The sequence below is a fragment of the Gastrolobium bilobum genome, unplaced genomic scaffold, assembly GCF_033153095.1.
Source record: "Gastrolobium bilobum isolate Gb01-03AN ecotype WA unplaced genomic scaffold, APGP_CSIRO_Gbil_v1 utg4554, whole genome shotgun sequence".
Classification (NCBI taxonomy): domain Eukaryota; kingdom Viridiplantae; phylum Streptophyta; class Magnoliopsida; order Fabales; family Fabaceae; genus Gastrolobium; species Gastrolobium bilobum.
The window spans coordinates 150,811-167,524 of record NW_026896571.1 but is presented as its reverse complement, the minus strand read 5'-3'; the positions used below and the strand labels follow the sequence as shown (position 1 = coordinate 167,524).

The window sequence follows — 16,714 nt, the reverse complement described above, 5'->3', positions numbered from 1 at the left end:
TGCTTTTTGTTTTTTTGTTTTTTTTTTGGGTCTAGATCCAGAACATGCAATTTTCATATGGTTTGCTATCCAGGTGGCTCTGCCCCGGCTTATAATTGACATTTGGAAGAAATCATTCTTAGCAGTCTCCCTCTTGAGAGACGGTGAATGGTGTATGAAAATTGATAGTCATCGTTACACCTTATATAGATGACATGCCATTTATGTATTTCAGTGGTGATTCCAAATTGATCAATCGAACCCGTGAGAAAATTAAAAAAATAAATGATACGTAACAATAGAAATTCATCACTACTGATGACCAATTATTAGTACAATAATAAATTTATTGCAAATAAATTAAGAAAAAAAAGTAGATGTGTTTGTTAATAAGTTGATAAATTTTTTATATATTAATATGAATTTTTTTTTTTAATTTCTTTAATGATATAATAACACATTTGGATAATATAACAACTTTAAGAAGAATGAGCCAAATTAAAATAAATAAAATTAGTTACAAATTACAATATCACGGTGACACAGGTAAGGGTGCTAAATGAACCAGCGGCCTTTGGCTCGGCTCGTAAAGACCTGAGCTTACGTATCTAGAATTGATTGTTGGAACCTGAAGAGGTATATTCTTCTCACGCGTTAGAGCCAACAGCTTCTAGTGCTTTTAGTTAACTTGCTTACTTGTAATTAGTTTTAGTTAGTTATAATAGTGACACGTAGGATTAGATTCTAGCTTCTTCTGTAACAAACTATAAATACATGGTTCACCATGTAACTTAACACTTTTTGCATTCCGAATAAGATGAATACAACATTTTTACTCTCTGTTCGTAAGATGGTACTAGAGCTCTTCGCAGAGCTCTGATATTCGCCTTTCGTCTTCTCTTTTCAATTCCTGAGTTCTTGATAGTCTTAAACTCTTCTTCGAGATCTGCAACCAACGATAATTCCTGCGAATGGCGAATCGGAGTTCTGACTTAGCTCACGAACATGCAATTGAGGATTCTGCTACAAATCAAGCAGGTGAAGATTCTGCTAGTAATTGAGGTAATTCTAAAAGATCTAGCAGTGCATTATATTTTTCAGATCCAGGAAGTCCATACTACTTGCATGCAAACGAAAATCCTTCTTTAGTATTGGTTTCTTCCCTCATGAATGGGAAAAACTATCACAGTTGGGAAAGAGCCATGAAAATGGCGTTAATCTCCAAGAACAAGTTCTCTTTTGTGAATGGAGTTATCACTGCTCCTGATATGTCAGATCCACTTTACGGTGCTTGGGAAAGATGCAATACCATGGTGGTTTCGTGGTTGCATCGCTCAATCACAGAGTCAATTTCTCAATCCATTCTATGGATGGATCAAGCATCAGATGTTTGAAATGACTTGAAAGAGAGGTTCTCTCAAGGTGATATCTTCAAAATTTCTGACCTACAAGATGATATATACCGTTTACATCAAGGAGACAACACAGTCTCTGACTATTATACACAGCTGAAGGTGCTTTAGGATGAGTTGGAGGCACTACAACCAACTCCATGTTGCAGATGTGCACGTCCTTGCTGCAATGTGTCCTCAGAAGTGAAAAAGATCCGAGAAAGAGACTATTCCATTAGATTTCTTAAGGGATTAAGTGACAAATTCTCACATGTGCGATCTCAAATTATGCTGATTGATCCCTTACCCTCTGTTAATCGTGTGTTTTCTCTTATTATGCAACAAGAGAGACAACTACATTTAGAGGGACAACTTTTGGTTCATGACAGCCCCAAGGTTTTCTAAATACCGCAGATCAATTTCAAGGCAGAGGACATTTTCAAGGTCGTGGAAGAGGACGTTTTCAAGGTCGTGGAAGAGGTAGATCAAATTCATCCAGATTGCGTACACACTGTGGCAAGACTAGCCATACAGTTGAGACATGCTTTGAGAAGCATGAGTATCCACTTGGATACACGCAGAGGAACTATGTACACAAGACCAACACGACAACAGTTGGTGATCAAGATCAGACTTTAGAAACTATGGAACATGGAAACAACATGGGAAGGCCTGACATGAAGGACACTTTCACAAAGAATCAGTTTCAAACTATAATGGAGATGAAACAATAGACAATGCCTCAGAATCCTCAAACACAACAAAACTCAAGTCTTGCAAGCAACCTAGTGCAGTCTAAGGCACACAATGAAGAAAGCACTGATTCTTCTTCAGGTAATTGCAAATTCCAATGGATTTTAGATACTGAGGCTACTGACCATATCACACACTCTCTTGAATCTCTGTCATCTATTCGAAAGATTGAGCCTATTGCAATTTCTTTACCTAATGGAAGTCAGGTGCGTGCATCTATCTCAGGAACAATTGTGATTTCTGAGTTTCTTCAACTAACAAATGTATTATATGTCAAGGAATTTAAGGTGAACTTGATATCAGTGAATAGATTAATACATGACTCTAATTGTCAAGTGACTTTTCAGCAAAGGACATGTACTATACAACAAACTCCATCCATGGTGGTGATTGGTTCTGCTAGACTTGAAGCAGGATTGTACATACTTAATCATAAGTAGAGCACCAAAGACAGTTTACATGATGATGCAGAAGAAAATATATAGAAGGCAACGTGCAATGCTAGCACTACAGCTTCAGAGGATGATATATGGCATATGAGGCTGGAACACTGTTCAAAGACTATATTGAAGGCAATGATATTTAGATTTCCTTTTATCTCTTGTAATAAAATAGATGATCCCTGTGAGGTTTGTCATCTAGCAAAACAAAGAAAGCTTCCTTTTTGTCACAATAATACAATTTCAAGTGCACCTTTTGATTTGGTATATATGGACATATGGGGTCCTTATTCAATCCCTTCTATACATGGTAACCGGTACCTCTTAACTATCGTGGATGATCACACACGGTTTACATGGGGAATCCTCATGAAATCAAAGGCTAAAACCATAAACCATATTCGAGCTTTTGTAACACTTATAGAAAATCAGTTTGGAGTAGTAATAAAAGCCCTCCGTAGTGATAATGGGCAGGAGTTTCTTATGGATGAATTCTTTAGGAAAAAAGGAATAATTCACCAAACTACCTGTATTGAGACCCCACAACAAAATGGGATTGTAGAACGAAAGCATCAGCACATACTCAACATAGAAAGAGCCCTTCTTTTCCAAAGCAATGTTCCCAAAACCTTGTGGTGCTATTGCATTTCATATGCCATTCACATAATCAACCGAGTTAGTTCCCCAATGCTGCAATTCAAGTCACCTTATCAGCTGCTATACAACAAGCCACATGTTCTTATTCATTTGAGAACCTTTGGATGCCTAGCATATGCAACTACAATCACAGCTGGGCGATTGAAATTTGATCCACGGGCTAGAAGATGTATATATCTTGGACACAAAAATGGAATAAAAGGGTACATCCCCTATGACCTTATATCTAAGCAGATTTTTCTTTCAAGAAATGTAGCCTTTTATGAGCACCACTTCCCTTTCTCCAAACACCATCCAAAAACACATGATCAACAGTCTTATCCTTTTGCTATTGAATCATCCACTCAATATGATACACCAATAAGGTCCCAATGTACAGATACTCCTGGAACCACAACCAATCTGCCTTTTCAATCAAATATTCCCATCAACCCAATCGAGCCTTGTACCTCCATCACAATAGATAACCACATTGATACCACTTCCAGTATAGATACCAATACCAATCCCAGTACAGAAAACCTTGATTCACATATACGTTCATCCAGAATAAAAACCAGACCAAAGTACCTAAATGACTTTCACTGCAACCTTACTGCATATTCACCCGCTTTGTTGAACCACACACACATAAACAAGTTGTGCAGTCACCCGAATGGATTACAGCCATGAATGAAGAGATTGATGCATTGAATCGAAATCAAACCTGGTCATTTGTTGAATTACCATATGGCAAACATCCCATTGGTTCCAAATGAGTATATAAGATAAAACATAATGCAGATGACACTATTGCATGATATAAGGCAAGATTAGTAGCAAAAGGATACAATCAAATGGAGGGGGTAGACTATTTTGAGACATTCTCACCAGTTGCAAAGCTCACCACCACTAGGCTGTTATTAGCAGTGGCAGCAGCCAATAACTGGTTTCTTGAACAGCTTGACATCAACAACGCTTTCCTTCACGGTGAGCTGTGTGAAGACGTTTATATGTCAGTACCAGAAGGCATCACACCTCCTCATCCAGGGAAAGTATACAAGCTTCACAAGTCACTCATGGACTCAAGCAAGCTAGCAGACTGTGGAATGCCAAACTCACCACTGAGTTGATAAAGATTGGCTACTCACAATCATCCAGTGATCACTCATTGTTCACCAAGACAACAGCTGGTTCGTTTACCGCCTTACTTGTGTATGTTGATGACATGATACTTACAGGTAATGATACAAATGAAATCAGATCAGTCAAGTCACATTGGGACAATCTGTTTCACATCAAGGATCTTGGACCATTGAAGTTCTTCCTTGGGCTAGGAGTGGCACGTTCCCCTAATGGAATAGTGTTGAACCAAAGAAAATATGTCTTTGAGATGCTTGCAGAAATAGGTTTACTTGGAGCAAAACCTGTTTCAACTCCCACTGAAACTACAGTTCGTTTATGTCAGAACCAAGGAGCACCATGTTCTGACCCTTCCTTATACAGACGACTTGTAGGACGTCTTCTTTACCTCACCAATACCAGACCAGACATATCCTTTGTGGTACAACAACTCAGTCAGTTCGTGGCTTCCCCTACAAAGGCTCATCTTGATGCTGCTTACCGGGTATTGAAGTACCTCAAAGGATCACCAGCCAAAGGTCTTTTCTTTTCATCACAGAGCATCCTCATGTTATCAGCATTTACTGATGCAGATTGGGATACCTGCCCTGACACCCATCGATTCACCACTGGATTTTATGTTTTTCTTGGACATTCCTTGATCTCATGGAAGTCCAAGAAACAAAGCACTGTCAGTCGATCTTCAGCAGAGGCGGAGTACAGGGCATTAGCTACATTATCGTGTGAGATTCAATGGATCACCTTTCTATTACATGATCTTCAAGTGCCGATTTTTGGTCCAGCCATGGTTTACTGCGACAATCAGGCAGCGGTTCACCTAGCTCACAACCCCTCTTTTCATGAACACAACAAGCACATAGAGCTTGACTGCCATATCACTCGAGAAAAGATCGTGAAGGGTTTGATACACCTACTTCCTATTTCTTCAGCTCAGCAACTGGCAGACATGTTTACTAAAGGACTTCACCCTGCTCCTTGATGCTCACCGGCAAGTATACCGATCGCACAAGTAATACAGTGATAAGAAAAGTATCGTCTCCACAGGGATTGTGATCAAATATCAAATAATCGTTCCTTTTAAGACCGAAATAGATCAAATAGATGTGACAAAATATTGTGGATTTGAGTAATAATAAGAACTAAGATAAAAAAATGTATTTATGGAATTTTGTTATGAAAAATAGAGCAGAGATTGATTATATAAAATATAAGAAGACATTATAGCTAGAGTGCACTCACCATATGATCCCACCTTTTACCATGGATTGATTTAAAATACTCATTTAAATAAATACTTAGATAATTTATCATCTAAAAATATTAAATAGCTAACCCTCAATTCCTTACAAGGTTAACCCTTTAACCCCAATTGAAACCCCTATTCTTTGCGATGTTTCTCATGAAATTAAGCAATGAGCACGATAAATTAAACATCTGCAATAATATATACGTCTATTCCTAGCACGCATACAAATTGTTATTCTACTCCCTTTCAAGATCAAAACCCCAATATTCCTATCTAGGGTTGTTACCCTCAAACTATCATCAACTATTAGATTGATCAATTCTAACAAAGAAGATATAAATTACGCACAGAGTAAAGATAAATATAAATATATAAAAGAGTAATTATAAACTAATCCGTTGTAACAAGGGTTCACATAGGGTTTGTGACCCTAACTACAATAAAGAGTTCTAGCCAACCATTGTCATGGTTGACATAAAATTATAAAAGATAAAGATGAAAGAATGTAATTACAAAAAGAAGACTGATAAACCCTTGGTTTACCATGTTTTTAGGCTTAATTATGATTGATATATGTTATGAATTGCATGGAAATTAGGGTTTTATGCTGTAAAGTTACAGTAATTGAATATCTTGCTAACATGTTGTCGTAATACTGATTTACAAGGGTTTTTGACACATATTATGGTATTTTGGAACCAAAAGAAGACATCAAGTTGAGTTGAAGTCACAAGAAAGCAAGATTTCAAGTGTGTACCAGCTGAAGGAGGACGTTTTGGCATCCATGAAGCACGTTTAAACGCACAAAAGGAAGAAAAACACCATTGCCCCTAGAGGAGAACGTTTTGGCGCACAACAGCACGCCAAAACGCCCAAAAAACAATCAAAACCATTCGAAGAGCACGTTTTGGCGTGCTAATGGACGCCAAAACATGCTGAGGCAGAGAGCAATACACTAGGAGGACGTTTTGGCGTGCTCTTGAGCGTCAAAACGTCCATACAGGTCAAGCCAACTCCAGGAAAGATTTAATTAAGATATGCAACAGATTCCATGAAGATATAAAGAGGAAATACCTCAACCTTGATTTGAAATAAGATATAACTACAATGGGAAGATATGAGGAAGATACAACAAAGATTTGAAGCTGTAATTCATCAACCAAATCTCCAAGATATTACATGCAAAAAGGAAACAAAGATGAAATCAAATACAAATCTGATATGGATTCATTGGAGATTTAATGAAGAATTACAACCCCAAAAAGCTATAAATAAAGAGCTTGGGGTCAAGACCAAGAAACCAATTTAGAAATTCATACTCCAAGGAGGAATCCTGTTGCGGAGCGCTGGAACACTGAGGAACCAAGTCAACATCACACCAATGGAGGCTTGGACTTCTCTTTTCTTTATTATTTCTTTTCAATTCAGTATGCTAGAATAGTCTTTTATGTAGTTAAGGGTAGATGGAACCCAATTAAATCTTTTTGTTTATGAATTAAATTGTCTCTGAATCCTGTTCTTTCTATAATTGAATAAATTATCCGTCTTTAATGCTTTCTATGAGTTTGTTCCTTATAGAATGATTTTGGGGAATTGTATGATAATAGGGATGTTGGTGCATGAACCTTGACTTGATAATTTATCATAATCTTTGTGATCTAGGAATAGGAATATGAATAGACATAGGGTAATTATGCAATCTTGTAATTCTTGATCTTAATGCATGTTTTCTTGGGGAATAATCGGGGAACTAGAGTTCTTTCAAGATTACATAGATTTATGGTAACAAGGAATTGAGCCGTAATTAACTCAGAAAGAATTGATTGGCAATATATTAAGAAACAGATTCTTGATTATTTAATTTATAACATATTGAGGATATTGGGGGAAGTCAAAACCTTAACTAAGCTTGTTTTAAATTTCAATCAAACATCATCATCATTCATTCTTTTAAGGAAAAAATGTTTATGCAGTTAATGCTGATAAGTTATCTGTATTTATTCCCAAAACGACGTCGTTTTGGTATTGAAATCTTAAAAAATTATAAATATAAAGACTAATATAACCCTGAAATAAATTAAAATTACAAAAACACCATGATTTCCGCCTCAAAACGACGTCGTATTGGACTTACTGCAGATAACTTATCTGCAGTAACTGCAGAAAAAGTGAACCCTTCTTTTAATTCTGAATTTTCATAATTGCATGCTTTTACTTGTTTTTAATTTTAAGTTCTTTGAACCACAACTCTCTTCATCTAAATTCTCTCAAACCCAACTTTTGATTGTCCAACTAAAACGCAATTAGCGAACTAGTGCTTGAAAATTGTGATCCTCGTGGGAACGATCTCGTACTCCGGTACACTTTATTACTTTCACGATCGGTGCACTTGCCGAGTCGCTAACAAAGACTAAGAATAATCCTCCGTTCCTCTCCTCCTTCTGAAATCCTTGTTTTTTCTATGACGTCCAAAAAGTTCATTCAAAAGTCCTCACAGCGTTGTTTTTATAATCCTGATTCGCTACTTCCAAAATTTCCCTTTCAGAACGCGGACATTTTTCTCGCAACCTGGCGCGGGATCGCGCCACAATGGCGCAGAACCGTGCCACTTCTCTGGAACGTATGCCTGCATCCTATCTGGCGCAAGAACGCGCCACAATGGCGCCAGATCGCGCCACTTCTCTAGTAAGTGGCCCAGGGAAAACTGGTTCAGCTAGTTTCAACACCTGTACAGATTCGCGCCAACAGTCTTTTAAAATTTCGTTTTCTCCTTCTTTCTCCCTATATAATCATAACAAATAGGTTAGAAATATCATTGAAATGGAAAAGTCAACATAATAAGCAAATATGTAAATAAACTGCTCTTTTATGATTTAATCCTTATCATTTTTAGCTTGGAAAACTACATATTCCAGAGGCACATCAAATCATTCCCAGATTTAAACGCTGCTGTCCTCAGCAATGTACAAGACTCAACCCAGAAGACAAACAATTAATCCAACATAACAATACATAGACATTCTCAGACACAATATACTAAGCATGACTGATCCAAAGTCACAAAATTCCAACAATGTCATCAGCTTCTTAAACATACAAGTCTACATTGATTACCCTTCACAAAGATAAATAATATTCACACAACACTCAGTGTTTTAGGGTATCATGAGCACTCAATCCAACACAGCTATAACACTACCATAAGCTTGATCATATTCTCAAAATTCTTAAAAATGAAGAATCAAACACATGCACCAGTTGATCAAAAGGACTTCACAGGTTGTATCTTGGCCGGGTTAAACGGGTAGGAATATATGGATAGTAGCTCAAACAACAATGAGATTGAAAAACTGATACTCTTTCAATTAAGCATATTCAACTCAATGGTTTTGCTCCACTAACATTCCCACGAAATTTCGAGAATTAATTACTTTTAGCCACCTTTTATGCATATGTGTCTTTTTTTTTTTAGCGATACAAATGAAATATACATCCCCTAATCACTTAACCTTTGTGGAGCTTACCTCAATTTCTTTGTTTATTTTCAACACATCAGTAATTCAATCTCAATCAGGGTAAGTCACATGAATATAAGCTAAGCCATCAATCAGGCCAACAGGTCATTTATCAACAAAATAAGCTCAGGCTCAAGGGGCTAACAATGGAAAAATTTCATATAGGTGGACTATTTTGGCTATAGGCTAATAAGAACAAAATGCCTTTATCATATCAACCAATGCATGCATTACAGAGAAACATATCAAGTTCTAGAGTGTTACAACAGTGAGGTCTCTCAACAAGAAAATTCAGTGTTTAAGCTCAAACCTCACAACTATGGTATCAATATAGACTCATGAAAATAAACCTCAGATATTATCAGAATTTCACAACATCAATTCAGATAAACAAGCAATCATGTAATCCAATTATACCTATGCAATGTCATGCCAAAATGTCATACAACATACTTCCTAAAATTCAATCAAGCAAGTAACTGGGTAAGCACATTTAAACCTGAGAATTGCTTCAGAATGTAATCCAATTTTTTTTTAATTTTTATGAGCAAAAACGATCAAAATACTAAGAAAAATAAAAATAAAAACGGGTTAGAATATATCCCCTGATATAAAGTGCATTTCCACTCCTGCGACTATCCTGCATGACAATGCTTCTCCATTCCCAGATTTAGAAAATTGTTGTCCCCAACAATAACTAAACCCAAGACTTATCACAACTGCACAATGGAACAAACATCATAGGATGTATAATAATAAGAACAACACAATATCAGAGTATGAGGACATATACAACCCAAAAGATAATCTAAGTGACCTTAACATCAACCTAAAGGTCACCACTAAAAACAACAAAAGACAAAAGTAAACTAAAAATATATACAATAAATCTCCTACAGCAAGGAGATATCACTCGTCCGAGTCATCACTATCATCCATGATCAACAAAAGGAAGATGGAAGTGATCCTTCCTTGTAGCCTCATTCAACCTTCGGTAATCCACACACATCTTCCAACCAGTAATAGTTCTGGTCGGAATTAGTTCATTTTTATCATTGTGACAGTGACGCCTTCCTTCTTCGGAACAGTTTGCACTAGACTTACCCAAGCAGTATCTGAAATCAGATAGATCATGCCAGCATCAAGAAGTTTCACCACTTCTTTTCTCACTAACTTCTTCATTGTAGGATTAAGCCTCCTTTGAGGTTGCCTTACTGGTCTGACATCATCGTCCATGAGAATTTTGTGAGTACAAAAAGAGGGATTTATACCCTTCAAATCAGAAATAGACCACCCTACGGAAGTCTTATGTTCTTTTAGCACCTCTGTCAGCCTCCTTTCCTGCTCTTCAGAAAACCCTTTATTAATGATGACAGGATAAGTCTCCTCATCACCCAAGAAGATGTATTTAAGAGTTTCAGGCAGCTCCTTTAACTCTACTTTTGGGGCTCCATCTTCTTTGTTAGAGTCCTTCTTCTCAAGAACCTCAAACACAACACTCTTTTCTTCCTTAAAAGGAACAATATCACGTGCCTCAAGTTCTTCTTCAAGGTCTTGACTAGAAGATTTCTCTTCTTCTAAAATATCAATTCTGCAACAATCACCTTTATCAGAAGCTTGTCTCATAGAATCAAAGACATTTATGGTGATAGTCTCATCATTCATCCTTAACTCGAGCTTCCCTTGTTCAACAACAATCATAGCCCGAGCAGTAGCCAAGAAAGGTCTACCCAATAAAAGAGGCATTTCAGTTTCCTCTTCCATGTCCAACACTACAAAATCTGCAGGAAAAATGAATTTGTCCACTTTCACAAGGACATCTTCAATTATACCACTGGGTTTCCTTAAGGATATGTCAGCAAGTTGCAAGGAAACCATAGTAGGCTTGAGCTCAGATATCCCCTGAGATTTACAAACAGACAAGGGCATCAAATTTATACTCGCCCTAAGATCAAACAAAGTTTTGCCAACATTAGTATTACCAATAGCAATTGGAATATTGAAGCTCCCTGGATCACGAAGCTTAAGAGGAAACTTCTTCTGTATTATCGCACTACACTCCTCAGAGAGTGTCACAGTTTGGCATTCTTGTAGCTTGTGTTTTCTTGATAACAGGTCCTTAATAAACTTGGCATAATCGGGCATATTGGCGAGAGCCTCAGCAAATGGTATATTAACGTGCAACTTTTTAAAGATATCAAGAAATCTGGCATATTGCTGCTTCTGAGCATCTTTCTTGAATATTTCAGGATAAGGTGCCATGACTCTCACATATCCAGGACTCATATCAAATTTCTTCTTTTCCACAATCGGTTGCTCTTCTTCTTCACCTTTTTGAAGAAGCTTCACAACATTAGAAGGAATTACCGCTTATTTTTCTGGCTCCGTAACCTCATTAAGCTTCTCCTTAACTCCCACATTTATGTTTGGCTTTTCTAGAGCTACCACCACTTCTCCACTTCTAGTTGTGATAGCCATACAATCTTCCTTTGGATTAGTAATTGTATTACTAGGGAAGGTACCTGGAGTTCTATAAGCAATTTATTTAGCCAGTTGGCCAATTTAGTTCTCCAAATTTCTGATAGATGCATTTGTGTTCTTTGTATTAGCTCTAGTCTCCTCCATAAAAGCACTAGAATGTTGAGCCATTTGTCCTACTAGCTTCTCCAAATCAGAAGGTTCTTTGGACTGGATCGATGGAGGCTGCAAATAGTTGTTAGACTTGAAATCAAGACCAGTTCCCTGCGCCCTCCTCTGAAAATTATTGCTTCCAGTAGAAAAATTCTGATTTCTTGGAACATTTTGCGGCGGAGGTCTTTGATCGTACCAAATGCCATTCACCTGCATTTGTTGAGGAGGATCAGAAGACAGTAGAGAAGGACATTCATTGGACTCATGATTGTCCTGGCAATATTTGCACACAACAACAACAACTTGAGCCTGAACACCAGAAAGTTGCATCTTATCAAGCCTTGAAGTCAAATTTGTCATTTGCTGAGATAATAACTTATCTTCAGCCAACACAACATCATTACCTTCCAGCTGAAGAATACCTCTCTTAGGCTTAGATGACAACCTTTCATTTTCATTGGCAGCCATTCTTTCAATCAGCTCAAGAGTCTCATTTGCTCTCAAAGATTTAATAGTACCACCCGCGGCACCATTCAACACCATCTGAATGTCAGGTTTACAACTGTTGAAGAAGATTCTCACTTGGTTGCCAGCAGTCAAGTTATAATGAGGACACCTCCTCATTAAATCCTTGAATCTGTTCCAAGCTCCACACATAGTTTCACCCTCTAACTGAGTGAAATTGGTAATATCATTTACCATCTGATTATATCTCTCCATAGAGAAGAACTCAACAAAGAACTTCTGAGACAAATTATCCCATGTAGGAATGCTACGTGCAGGCTGCCTTTCCAACCAACTAAGAGCCTTTCCCTTAACAGCAAAAGGGAACAACCGCAACCGGATTGCATCATTGATGTTTGGTTGAGTCACAGACCATAAGAAATCTGTCTATGAATCTGTGAGGATCTTCATTCTCCTCTCCTCTAAACTGGGCTCTCTCCACCAATTGAATAGTGGAAGACTTCAGCTCCCAAATATTGTTACTGATTACTGGCTGGACAATGCTTGAGTTAGGCCTATTAAAAGATGGAGTAAGAATAGTATCCATGAGTGGATTTTCTTCATCATTATTTGTTGCCATGATTGATGATTCAACTGATGTCTACTGAGTCTCTTCAGACATTTCTTTGAACTGAAGCTTTTTCCGAGCAAGTTTTCTATTTCTTCTTTCAGTTTTTGCAATCTCAGAATCAAACAGAAATTCTTCAGTTTTACCTCGCACAAATTCCAATCTTAAAGATCAAGATTATATGATATAAGAAACGCCAATTCTCGGCAATGGCGCCAAAAACTTGATGCTTACCGGCAAGTATACCGATCGCACAAGTAATACAGTGATAAGAAAAGTATCGTCTCCACAGGGATTGTGATCAAATATCAAATAATCGTTCCTTTTAAGACAAAAAGAGATCAAATAGATGTGACAAAATATTGTGGATTTGAGTAATAATAAGAACTAAGATAAAAAATGTATTTTTGGAATTTTGTTATGAAAAATAGAGCAGAGATTGATTATATAAAATATAAGAAGGCATTGTAGCTAGAGTGCACTCACTATATGATCCCACCTTTGACTCTGGATTGATTTAAAATACTCATTTAAATAAATACTTAGATAATTTATCATCTAAAAATATTAAATAGCTAACCCTCAATTCCTTACAAGGTTAACCCTTTAACCCCAATTGAAACCCCTATTCTTTGCGATGTTTCTCATGAAATTAAGCAATGAGCACGATAAATTAAACATCTGCAATAATATATACGTCTATTCCTAGCACGCATACAAATTGTTATTCTACTCCCTTTCAAGATCAAAACCCCAATATTCCTATCTAGGGTTCTTACCCTCAAACTATCATCAACTATTAGATTGATCGATTCTAACAAAGAAGATGGAAATTACGCACAGAGTAGAGATAAATATAAATATATACAAGAGTAATTATAAACCAATCCGTTGCAACAAGGGTTCACATAGGGTTTGTGACCCTAACTATAATAAAGAGTTTTAACCAACCATTGTCATGGCTGACATAAAATTATAAAAGATAAAGATGAAAGAATGTAATTACAAAAAGAAGACTAAGAACAATCCTCTGTTCCTCTCCTCCTTCTGAAATCCTTGTTTTCTTCTATGACGTCCAAAAAATTCCTTCAAAAGTCCTCACAGCGTTGTTTTTATAATCCTGATTCGCTACTTCCAAAATTGCCCCTTTCAGAATGCGGACATTTTTCTCGCAAACTGGCATAGGATCGTGCCACAATGGCGCGGAGCCGCACCACTTCTCTGGAACGTATGCCTGCATCCTATCTGGTGCAAGATCGCGCCACAATGGTGCCAGATCGCGCCACTTCTCTGGTAAGTGGCCCAGGGAAAACTGGTTCAGCTAGTTTCAACACCTGTACAAATTCGCGCCAACAATCTTTTAAAATTTCGTTTTCTCCTTCTTTCTCCCTATAAAAACATAACAAATAGGTGAGAAATATCATTGAAATGGAAAAGTCAACATAATAAGCAAATATGTAAATAAACTGTTCTTTTATGACTTAATCCTTATCTTTTTTAGCTTGGAAAACTACATATGCCAGAGGCACATCACTCCTTTCAAGAATTTTGTGTCCAAGTTAGGTCTTTTAGACATTCACTCCCAACTTGAAGGGGGGGTGATGAGATATATTCTTCTCACGCGTTAGAGCCAATAGCTTCTAGTAATAGCTTCTAGTGCTTTTAGTTAACTTGCTTACACATAATTAGTTTTAGTTAGTTATAATAGTGACACGTAGGGTTAGATTCTAGCTTCTTCTGTAACAAACTATAAATACATGGTTCACAATGTAACTTAACACTTTTTGCATTCTGAATAAGATGAATACAACATTTTTACTTTCTGTTCGTAAGAGAATCAGACTTGAACTTGTATAAAAATTCGTTTAATAAAAAGGCCACAGGCTCCAATTTAAAAGTTCGGCCTTAAAGCCTCTCTGGCTGGCATAATATACTAACTTTTATTTTTATTTTATATTTTTAATACTATTCCTAATAGCCAACTCTTTCTCCTCAACCCATTTCACCTCATTTTATTGGTTAAACAAATATTTTGAATGCTTTTGTTCTATATTATACTTTTTGTATATACATTAAATTTATGAATCTTTATGAAATTATTACTGTTGTGATCTCAGAAGCACGGACACGTAATTTTTTAAAAAATTTTTGTGTCGGACACCGACACGCGGTCAACATTTTGGGACACGCAGTCAACTCTGTGACACGTTTTTTCGACACACGGTCAACTTTTTTCGACATGCGGTCAACGCTCTAACTCGCATCTGACACTTTTTTTTTAGTCTTGATTTTATTTTATTAACTAAATATAAAAAAATTATAAATCAATTTTTTTCTTTTATGAAATTTGACATGAAAAATTAACAAAGTACGAAAAATAATTTTGGTTTATATTTATGTTATCAAATTTGAATATTTGATTGGTTATATGACTTATTATGAACTGTTATATGTATTAAATATAAATTATATTATATATATTAATATTTTATTTAATATCAAAATGTGTCCCAACGTATTGAAATATAACATTTTTTAGAATTAACGTGTCGGCGTGTCGTGTCCCGTGTCGGTGCATCATAGGTTGTGATCATATATTTTGTTTGAATAAATTTTTATTGTCTTATTTTTTTTAAACAACCTAATGTTGATAGTAATTTTCAAAAGAAAGAGTTATCGTTCTTAGGGAACAGATTGAAGTATTTTCTTTATATTTTTCTGAATTAAAGATTCTTGAATTGAGATTTTTCTATTTTTATAACAAGAAATTTTGGATAGTCTTTATCAATTATTAAAATCTGATCTAAAAAGTAAGAAATGATTTATCAATGTTAAAAGCTTCTGGGTATATCTCAAATCATGGATGATACAATAATTGCATTACTGCAAATTCGTACAATGCTACAACATGTTTATCTCAGTTTTTGAGTTACTACGATAAGTTTAGCTGAAACTTTTCAGGTTCAACAATAAGGTTCAAGAAAAATTTTTCCCAAAGCTTCTTGAATCTTTGTAGAAATTTATATTAGAAATCACCTTTGATTATCCCTAACCAAAAGGGTTCATTTAACACTTAACAAAAATCCATTTTCCAATTTCTTTTTGCTGAAATATTCAAAACCCATTTCCATGGAATTCTTGAGTTAAAAATAAAAGTATCAAACGAATGAGATAAAGAACATTAACAACGCATATCAAAAATTTCACCCAATCATTTTGACAAACCCAGAAAAGAAAGGAACTAGAAATTCATACTCAAAAACAGAAAATCAAAGATTAAAGAAAAAGAAACATGCATTAAGAAGTAAAATCAAAGTAATCGTTCAAATCAAAGTACTGATTCCTAAACTAGAGCTAGGATTTTGAATCTTCACTTGTATGCACTTCCTCGATCCTTTCTTCCTCAGCGTTGTCAATGCTTGAAATTATGAATCTTGAAGAGCTTAAGAAGTGAAGAACACACACAAAGTCTTCTCAACAACAACTCTCAACACACACAAAGTCTTCTAAAACAGTAACGAACATTGAAGAAAATCTCGATCTGAAATACTATATCTATTGTATTTTTTTACAATCCACAAAAGTTAACTAAAAACTAAAATCCTCCATCTTCTTTTTCATCCAATGGTTCTGAATTGTTCCTTCCAATTGACCCATGTGCCTTCTGTAAAAAATTTTATCTGAGCTGAAAAGTAAAAAACAAAATAAAAAATGTGTTAGAAATCATGTCAATCACTTCTCTTTCTATTTTTACCTTCCTTTTTTTCACTTGAGCCATTTTAATCCTCTCTTGGCCCATTTTCCTGCAACATTAATTATTAATAGCCCAAAGAGGTTTAAAATAACATAAAATAATACAATAAATATATATATAATTTAGTGCTAACACCTAACAGGCTAAACTAGAT

The 16,714-nt window shown here is 36.0% G+C and overlaps 1 non-coding gene across 1 annotated transcript; it reads left to right on the top strand.

Annotated features, from left to right (window-relative positions):
* The first annotated feature begins 12,332 nt into the window (after nt 1-12,332).
* On the top strand, nt 12,333-12,438 carry LOC133300660 (small nucleolar RNA R71). Its single transcript, XR_009750087.1, has one exon. It is a non-coding gene; the product is annotated as a small nucleolar RNA R71 (small nucleolar RNA).
* Nucleotides 12,439-16,714: the final 4,276 nt, after the last annotated feature.